Source organism: Trachypithecus francoisi, unplaced genomic scaffold (assembly GCF_009764315.1).
Source record: "Trachypithecus francoisi isolate TF-2019V2 unplaced genomic scaffold, Tfra_2.0 Lachesis_group0, whole genome shotgun sequence".
In the NCBI taxonomy this organism is placed as follows: Eukaryota; Metazoa; Chordata; class Mammalia; order Primates; family Cercopithecidae; genus Trachypithecus; species Trachypithecus francoisi.
This window is the reverse complement of record NW_022681453.1, coordinates 47,725,838-47,735,975: the sequence shown is the minus strand read 5'-3', so window position 1 is coordinate 47,735,975 and position 10,138 is coordinate 47,725,838. Positions and strand designations below refer to the sequence as shown.

The following is a 10,138-nucleotide window of genomic DNA, read 5'->3' as shown; positions in this document are numbered from 1 at the left end:
GGTGCCAGATACAACTGTGACACAGGGAGGAAGACAGACCTGATCCCTGCTGTCATTTAGCTGTGAGACTCATGAGGGATAATAACCGATAATCACATCAGTAAATGACTACAAATTGTAGTAAGTGCTGTGAAGGAAACACTAAGGCATAGCTACAGAGGATAGCAGGAGGAAGCTAAGACCTCACTGAGCCTCCAGCTCTGGCCGCTGAGCGATGGTCCCTTCTGTCTGCCAGGGTGGGATCGGGGACTCATCCAGTTACAGGTGTGGGCACTATTGAGTAGTGCAGGGTCTTGAGCTGTGGCCGTGGACTTGGGCAACAGGAAATTAGAAATATCCTCTGGAAAGCTGGCCAGATTTGCAGATGGCTCTGCTGTAGTACAGTCAGGTGACACTGCAGTAATGGTCACAGCGGTCAGTAAAACAAAACCTTCACCTTCCCAGTTTACGCCTTTGGTGGTTGACTACAGACAAAACGCTGCTGCAGCAGGTAGAATTCCCACAAACCCTCTGAGAAGAGAGATTGGTACTTCTGATAAAAAATTTCTTACAAGTTGAATAATAGATTGTTCAATTAGACCTATCTTTCCAGCTGGCTACTTCTATGATATACAGGTTCTGTGTAATCTGTTAGCCGTAGATGGTATTAATGAGCTTGATGTCCTAGCAATTAATGGTGCCTCTGTAGCCCTCTCACGATCAGATATTCTTTGGAATGGACCTGTTGGGGCAGTATGAATAGGAATAACTGATGGAGAATATGTTGTTAACCCAACAAGAAAAGAAATGTCTTCTAGTACTTTAAATGTAGTGGTTCCTGGAGCACCTAAAAGTCAGACTGTCATGTTGGAAGCCTCTGCAGAGAACATTTTACAGCAGGACTTTTGCCATGCTAGCAAAGTGGGAGTGAAATATACCCAACAAATAATTCAGGGCATCCAGCAGTTGGTAAAAGAAATTGGTGTTACCAAGGGGACACCTCAGAAGTTATTTACCCCTTCACCAGAGATTGTGAAACATGCTCATAAAACTTGCTATGGAGAGACTCTATGCAGTTTTTACAGATTGTGAATATGATAAAATTTCCAGAGATGAAGCTGTTAACAAAATAAGATTAGATACAGAGGAACAACTAAAAGAAATATTTCCAGAGGTTGATCTATATGAAATAATAGAATTCTTCAATGTTGTTGCAAAGGAAGTTTTTAGAAGTATTATTTTGAATGAATACAAAAGATGCGATGGTTGGGATTTGACTTTACTTAGGAATATAGGTTGTGAGGTGGATATGTTTAAAACCCTTCATGGATCAGAATTATTGCAAAGAGGACAACACAGATGCTTTGTATTGTTACATTTGATTCATTAGAATCCAGTATTAAGTTGGATCAAGTTATAATAGCTATAAATGGGATAAAAGATAAAAATTTCATGCTGCGCTATGAGTTTCCTTCTTATGCAACTAATGAAATTGTTGAAGTCACTGGTTTAAATAGAAGAGAACTTGGGCATGGTGCTCTTGCTGAGAAAGCTTTGTATCCTGTTATTCCCAAAGATTTTCCTATCACTGTAAGAGTTACATCTCAAGTCCTAGAGTCAAATGGGCCATGTTCTATGGCATCTGCATGGGGTGGAACTTTAGCGTTAATGGATTCAGGGGTTCCAATTTCACCTGCTGTCACAGACGTAGCAATGGGATTGGCCACCAAAACCGATCTTGAGAAGGGTGAAATAGAAGATTATCATTTGCTAACAGATATTCTGGGAATTGAAGATTACAGTGGTGACATGGACTTCAAAATAGCTGGCACTAATAAAGGGATAACTGCATTACAGGCTGATATTAAATTACCTGGAATACCAATGAACATTGTAATGGAGGCTATTCAACAAGCTTCAGTGGCGAAAAAGGAGATATTACAAATCATGAACAAAACTATTTCAAAACCTCAAACATCTAGAAAAGAAAATGGACCTGTTGTAGAAACTGTTCAGGTTCCATTATCAAAATGGGAAAAACTTGTTGGACCAGGTGGATATAACTTAAAAAAACATCAGGTTGAAACAGTTGTAACTATTAGTCAGGTGGATGAAGAAACGTTTTCTATATTTGCATCAACACCCAGTGCTATGCATGAGGCAAGAGACTTCATTGCCGAAATCTGCAAGGAAGATCAGGAGCAGCAATTAGAATTTGGAGCAGGGTATACTGCCACAATAACTGAAAGCAGAGATACTGGTGTAATGGTAAAATTATATCCAAATATGACTGTGGTACTGCTTTATAACACACAGCTTGATCAGTGAAAGGTTAAACATCCTATTGCCCTAGGATTAGAAGTTGGCCAAGAAATTCAGGTGAAATACTTTGGATGTGACCCAGCTGATGGAAGAATGAGGCTTTCTCATAAAGTGCTTCAGTCTCCAGCTACAACTGTTGTCAGAACTTTGAATGACAGCAGTATTGTAATGGGAAAACCTATTTTACAGTCATCATCTAATTATTCTCAGTGATTTTTTTTAAAGAGAAATCCAGAATTCTATGTTTTCTAGGGTAAGGTGCTATAGAGCAAAATTTTAGTAGTATCTTCCATTGTGTAGATTTATATATGGTATAAATATATTCTAATTATTTGTATTAAAATGCTCGTTTACATGTGCCAATTTTGAAATTCAAGAGTAACCCATATTCGTTTAATCTTATTTACATTATAAATCAAGAAATATTATTAAAAGTAAGTCATCTATACATCTAAGAAAAGATTACATACCTTTGTTTCTATAATTCTGAAATATATGAAAAACATAGATATAATATGACATATATATTATTATAACAGATCTCTTCCTACATCTCATTTGTCTTCTTTTATACAGTAGTGACAATTTATCCTCAGTCATCCTACAACTCACCTCTTTGCCCAACAACTTTACTTGCCTACAACTGTCCATAAACTGGAACAGGCCATATTCAAAGCCAGTGCCTATTTCTTCAGAATGATTACTAGACATAGTGAGTTGAGGGAGCTAATCTGATACACTTTTAATAATACAATGTCTTCTAAATTTGTCACAAAATCATGAACATAGTGGAATAAATGTAAATGAGATTCTAACTAGGATGAGGTAGTAATTATGTATATTTTTCAAATTTACCTGAACATAGGAAAATTATTTACTTGTCAAATTGAACTAAGTCACTTTCGGAATATGTATATTGCTCTAATGTCTGGAAGTTCTTAGTATAAGAGCTGGAGGAATCATGACTTTCAGTTAATAGATGTTTGAAATAGATGTTTAGAGGTTACTGATATACATGTCAAGTTGTTCATTCCCATCATTTAAAATATCACCTTATAATTTCACACAAAAGTAAATGGTATGTAGATGTCATAATTTAGAATGTGTAATATTTTTAAAAATCTTATAAAAATACACCGGACTCAGTGGTACATGCCTGTAGTCCCAGCTACTTGGGAGGCTGAGGTGGGAAGATCACTTGAACCCAGAAGTTCAACACTGTCGTGTGCAACAATCATGCCTATGAATAGCTACTTCACTCCAGCCTGGGCAACATAGCAGGACTCGATCTCTAAAAAATGTTTTAAATCTCATAAAAAATAAGTAAATCTGGCCGGGCGTGCTGACTTGCGCCTGTAATCCCAACACTTTGGGAGGGTGAGGCAGGTGGATCACCTGAGGTCAGGAGTTCGAGACCACGCTGGCCAACATGGCAAAACCCTGTCCCTACTAAAAATACAAAAATTAGCTGGGCGTGGTGGCAAGAGCCTGTAATCCCAGCTACTCAAGAGGCTGAGGCAGGAGAATCTCTTGAACCTGGGAGTCAGAGGTTGCAGTGAGCCGAGATCGCGCCACTGCTCTCCAGCATGGCCAACAAGAGTGAAACTCTGTCTCAAAAAAAAAGAAAAGACAGGTAAATTCATGACTTAGGCCTAACTAGTTCATAAAATATTAAAAATTTAGCTGGTTAAACGAAATATTTTTAAGATATGTGTATTTATATCAAACATTGATCATATATCTATTGTGTGTAAAACAGCATGTTAGGCAATGTTGATATACTTTCTGAAATATTAAGGATTAATTGAAAATGAAAGATTAAATTAAAAAAACCTCATTGAGATGAGTGATCAGGAAAGGCCTCTTTTTTATAAGTGACATATAACATGAGTCCCGAATTATAAAAGGAACTAGCCTTTCACAATGAAAAGAAGAACACTTCTGACCATGGGAGCAGCATGTGCAAAGGTCCTGCACTAGAAAAAGCACAGTGCATTTTGGGACTTTAGAGAATTCACTACGCCAGGAGCAGAGGGGTCAAGGAAGAAGGTGGCATGCTATGAGATTAGAGAAGTAAGGGGCCAAATAATGCTTGATCTTATAGGCAATGGTGAAGAATTTAAGATTTTTTTGTAAATGGAATGTATTTAAAAGATCACTCTGGCTACTGTGTGGCAAATGAACTGGAAGTGGAAAAATCAGAACAGAGAGAGAAGTTAGGAGGCAGTCCAGGAGGCAGATGTTGGTGGCTTGGACTAAGCTGGAGTCAGAGAAAGTGGATAGATGTTTTCAAGATACACTTAGGAGGTCTTACTGATGGTTGGATGTAGGGAAAGGGTAAAGAAAAGATACAAATTCAAGGCTGACACTGGTAAGATGATAGTTCCATCTAGTAGATAGAGAATAAGCAGGGAGGAACAAGCCTGTAGTGGGAAGGATGGGGGGCAGATGTTTACATTTGCACACGTTAAGTTTGAGCTGCTTGGGAGACCCAGAAATAGAACTGTTGATTCTAAGTCTGGAGTTCAGAGATGTCAGAACTGGAGAAATAGATTTGGATGATTAAGTCTGTCAATGAGAATAAAAGCTTGGGAAAAGAATGAGATAAGGAAGAGGAGGAGAGAGAAAGAAAGGAGGCCCAGTTGTGAACTTCGAGAAACTCTGAACATGCCCCCACAGCCTTGAGAACAATTGATTGGCAGAGTAGAGAGAGCACCAGACTCAAAAGGATGTGGGTTCTAATCCCATTTTAGTTTTAGACGCTATGACCTTGGGCAAGTAACTGCTTCTTTCTGAACTCAGGATCTATAAGGTAAAAATTATTCTCTAATTCTCTTCCGTCACCAATATTCTGTAATTCTCTTGGTATTAGGCTCATTTTCCAATTACTTTGGGCATATTTGTAACTCTCTTTACCTACCTTAAATTGTCATATCCAGAATACCCTTTTCTAATCATGATTTGAATTTTAGGTGCATTAAGTTAACATTCCTCTAAATCTTTCCCTTCTGCCAAATTGTGATTTCTTGGGGGGTGGACGGGCAGTTGTGCTTGTGCTTTTTGGCTTGTGCATTCCAGTCCAATTTGGGCACAGTGAGGCATCTGTGGCACAATGGAGATTGGTATTGGTAGGCTTCCTTGTTTGTTAAAAATGAACTTCCTTATTTTTGCCATTTCTGTTGAGCTCAATTTCCCAGTCTCTTTTAAATCAGCTTTAGAGATTTGAGGATTGCCAGTGGGGTGTGTTATTTGACCTCACTTAATGTTTGTGTTTGGTTCAGATCATAAAGCAAACCAAATTGACTGCCTCTGCTCAGTACCCAATAGGACTTATAACCCAGGCAAAATGTGGGTTGAAAGATGTATTCCCAATTGCAATGTAGTGGAAGTGTTTGTATTAACAAAGTTTCAGAGAACTGCTTAAGGATCTTAGGGTGGTATCTGTTCTAGAGATTTTTTTCTTAGCAAATTAACACTGTCAAATTATTCCGGTAGAAATAATTTTTTTAACAAAGTGTCTTTGCTGTCCTGTCACAGTGCTTTATTGCTAATTTTTCTCATGAGATGATTCTCCCTGTTGCTTTTGCCTTTGTCTCACAATGCACCATCTGAACCTACTAAGAAAGTTGGAAAAATTTTTTTAAAAAGACTTCATGCTAAAAAACAAAAACAAAAACCACAGTTCAGTGGTTAGTGAAAAATGATAGCTAAGATAGCAATTAGATGTCCTTTCCTTTTGACCTAATAAAGACTCTGAAACTGGCATTGGGTCATCTCAGCAAACACAATTGTTATAGTGATGACTTTCCTCCTATTATAGGTAAGGGCTTTTCAGTAATTTATCTTTACTACATATCCCTGTTTTCAGGATTCAAGCCTCTAGTCATGACTGATATGGTTATTAGAGACAGAAGAGGTTAGATTAAAGAAAGCAATAATTCCTTGTTGCATCTTGGGTTATTTGGCCAAATTAACAGTGATGTTAAATGCGTGATGCACATAATGAATGTAGTGAGGTATAAGCCAGTACCATGATTGTGCCCAGGTGAAATACAACATTATCAACCTGCTTTTGCATATTTTTTCCTTCATGGTCCTAGATGGAAACACTTTCAAATTCTCCAAAATAGATTCAGCTAAGGGAAACCTCAATGTCTGCTTTTATATGAGGCAAATATTCCCAAATTGTGACTTTGACTGCATTATTTACCCTTCCCCTTTTCTACCTTTTGAAAGTTGAATTGTGCCCCCTTTCAAAAAGAATATGTCCATGTCCTAACCCCCAGTACCTGTGAATGTACCCCGATTTGGAGAAAAGGTATGTGTGGATGTAATTCAGTGAAGGATCTCTAGATAAAATCATCCTGAGTTTACTGGGTGAACCCTAAATCCAATGACAAGTGTCCTTATAAGAAGAAGAGAACACATAAACAGAGGATAGGATAAGGCCATGTAAAAATAAGGCAAAAATTCGAGTGATTTGTCTGCAAGTTAACTAACACCAAGGATTTCAAACAATCACCAAAACTAGGAGAGAGTTATAGAATGGATTCTCCTTCAGAACCTTCAGAAGGAACTAGCCCTACCAACACTTTGGTTTTGGATTTCTGGTCTGTAGAATTGGGAAAGAAAGAATAAATTTTCTTTTTCTTTCTTTCTTTCTTTCTCTTTCTTTTCTTTCTTTCTTTCTTTCTTTCTTTCTTTCTTTCTTTCTTTCTTTCTTTCTTTCTTTCCTTCCTTCCTTCCTTCCTTCCTTCCTTCCTTTCCTTCCTTTCCTTCCTTTTCCCTTCCTTTTCCCTTCCTTTTCCCTTCCTTTTCCCTTCCTTTTCCCTTCCTTTTTCCTTCCTTCCCTTCCTTCCTTCCTTCCTTCCTTCCTTCCTTCCTCCTTCCTTCCTTTCTTTCTTTCTTTCTTTCTTTCTTTCTTTCTCTTTCTTTCTCTCTCTCTCTTTCTTCCTCCCTCCCTCACCTCTCTCTCTCCTTCCTTCCTCCCTTCCTCCCTTCTTCCTTTCCTTTCCTTTTTCCTTCCTTCCTTCCTTCCTTCCTCTCTGTCTCTCTCTTTCTTTCTTCCTTTATTCCTTTCTTTCCTTCTTCCTTTCTTCCTTTCTTTCCTTTCTTTCCTTTCTTTTCTTTCTTTTGGAGTCTCACTCTGTCACCCAAGCTGGAGTGCAGTGGTGATCTTGGCTCACTGCAACTTCGACCTCCTGGGTTGAAGTGATTCTCCTGCCTCAGCCTCTCAAATAGCTGGGAATATAGGCAAGTGCCACCACGCCTGGCTGATTTTTATATTGTTAGTAGAGACAGGGTTTTACCATGTTGGCCAGGCTGGCCTCAAACTTCTGACCTCAAGTGATCTGCCCGCCTTTGCTTCCCAATGTGCTGGGATTACAGGCATGATCCACCATTCCCGGCTAGGCAGAATAAATTTCTATTGTGTTAAGTTTCCTAGCTCGTAATAATTTGTTACAACAGCCCTAGGAAACTAATACACTATACTTTGCCAATCATTCTGCAAGAGGCAGCATGCTGGAGTGAGAAGGACATTGGACTTCGAAAACAGCTTCTGCGCTTGATGCTTCCACCAGTAGCTGTGTGACCTTGAGCATACTGCAACTCCACCCTGAGTCTCTGTTGCTTCATCTACAAAAGGGAAGGGTGTGGACTTTCCTATCAAGTTCTTATCTAGCTCTATCCTTGCTCTCCCACCATAAAGAAACCCAGAAAATTGAAAAAAATTTAAAATAATGATTTTTGGTTGTTGGACAACTGGTATTGTAGGACTGTGGCTCCTGAGAGAAGGACCACAGGCAAGATAATTCCTAAGCTCACTCCAAGTTTAGCCTGAAGGTACTTTCTGGACTATGCCACAGGGAGATGAAACATAATCAAAGCCCAGCAGGACTTCTGAGTTGAAGGGATAAATATTGGAATTTGTGGAGAACAAAGTTACTGACATTTGTGGTACAGAGCACCAGGAGGAGAGAATCATGTATAAAAAATAGTTCCAGAAATATGCATAGGATTCTTCTTGAATTTTTGCTGAATGCTAAGATGCTCATGCAAATGGTGAAGCTTCACAAGGTTGGGCAATGGAAGTGACTGGATAACTGTGAGCTAAATCTTTCCCAGATCTCACATAGGGTTGGGAGATGTTTAAGTTCCAACCACATTGGGAGACTGCATTAAACACCTCGTGCATTCATTAGAGGTACCCAAAGGGTTATGTCTCAGTAGGATGACTAAATTATCTCTAAGGTAAAGGCTACATTCGACTTATCTTAACAGATCATAAAAATAAGCCTTTAAAATCTCATTTGCAAGAAATGTTTACCGCTTGCCAAAATAACCTTCAGCAGTCTTTAGAAGAAGACAGCAAAATCCAGATACTCAGCAACATAATGTTCATAATGTCTTTCATCTAATTAAAAAGTACTAGACACTCTGAGTAGCCGGAAAATGTGACCCATAACCAGGAGACAAATTAGTCAATAGAATCAGACCCAGGTATAATAGAAATAATGGAATTACCAGGCAAAGATTTTAAAACAGCTCTGTAAATATGTATGAGATTTCAATTAAAATATGGACACAATGAAGTGATAAATGAAAAATACAGAAAAAATCAAATGGAACTTCTAAACTGAGAAACACAATATCAGGAATAAAAAAACTAACTAGATGAGGATAACAGTTGATTGGACCCTCCAGAAAAAAAAGATCAATCATATAACTTAAAGACATAGTAGAAATGATCTGAACTAAAGCTCAGAGGAAAAATAAAGTTCAAAAACAATGAACAGGGCCTCAGTGACCCATGGGAACACAGGGTTCTATCGTATGTAACTGGAATCCCAGAAAGCAAAGATGGGACAGGAGATACAAAATTAATGACTGAAAAATCCCCAAATTTGATGAAATCTGTAAACCTACAGATCCAAGAAGCTCAATGAGTCCCAAGTAGAATAAGCACAATAAAACTATAACAATGTATATCACAATTACAATCAGAGATTCTTTAAAAGTCTTACAAGCAGCCAAAGAAAAAGACATCTTACAAAGTAACAAAGTAAGACATACCACTGATTTTTTGCTAGAAACAATGCAGTCCAGAAGATAATGAAATGGCATCTTTAATATCATGGATAGAAACAAAATAGTAACTTAGATTTCTATATCCCCAGTGAAAATATCCTTCAAAAGTGGAGGTAAAATGATGCTTTCAGACAAACAAAAGCTGAGATAACTCATTCTCAGCGTTTCTGCACTAGAAGAAATCATAAAGAAAATTTCAAGATGAAGGAAAATGCCAGAGGGAACTTTGAACCTCCACAAAAGAATGAAGAGTGCAAGACATAGTAAATATGTGGGAAAATATGCAAGACTTTGTTTCCTCATGTTTACGTTTCTTTGAAAAACTAATTTTCTTTTTAGCAAAAATAATAATGCATTGTGGGGTGTATAACATAAGAGTAAATTGTGATAATAGCGCAAAGGAATGAGGAAGGAATGGAAGTATTCTGTTGTAGTGATTTGGTTATTACATTATGTATGAAGTAGTATAGTATTATTTGAAGGTAGACTGTGAAAAAATTAAGATGCCTATTGAAATTGCCAGAGTACTAGTTGTATTATTGTAATGACCTCCTAACTAATCTCCTTGCTTCTGTCCTTCTCAATTCAGCAGCTAAATTATATTGTATCATACCTCTGCTCAAAACTTTCTGAGGACTGCCCACATCAGAGCAAAAAGTAGTGTTTTATCAATCCATTTATAATTTGGTCCAAAACTACTTCTCTGACCTCATCTCTAACCTCTGCCCCTATCACTGTCTCTACTGCA

General features: G+C 37.9%; 1 pseudogene across 1 annotated transcript; it reads left to right on the top strand.

Annotated features, from left to right (window-relative positions):
* Nucleotides 1–273: 273 nt before the first annotated feature.
* LOC117083170 lies at nucleotides 274–2,514 on the top strand (annotated as a pseudogene). Its single transcript, XR_004436980.1, has one exon. The product of XR_004436980.1 is annotated as a polyribonucleotide nucleotidyltransferase 1, mitochondrial-like (transcript).
* The last annotated feature ends 7,624 nt before the right edge of the window (nucleotides 2,515–10,138 follow it).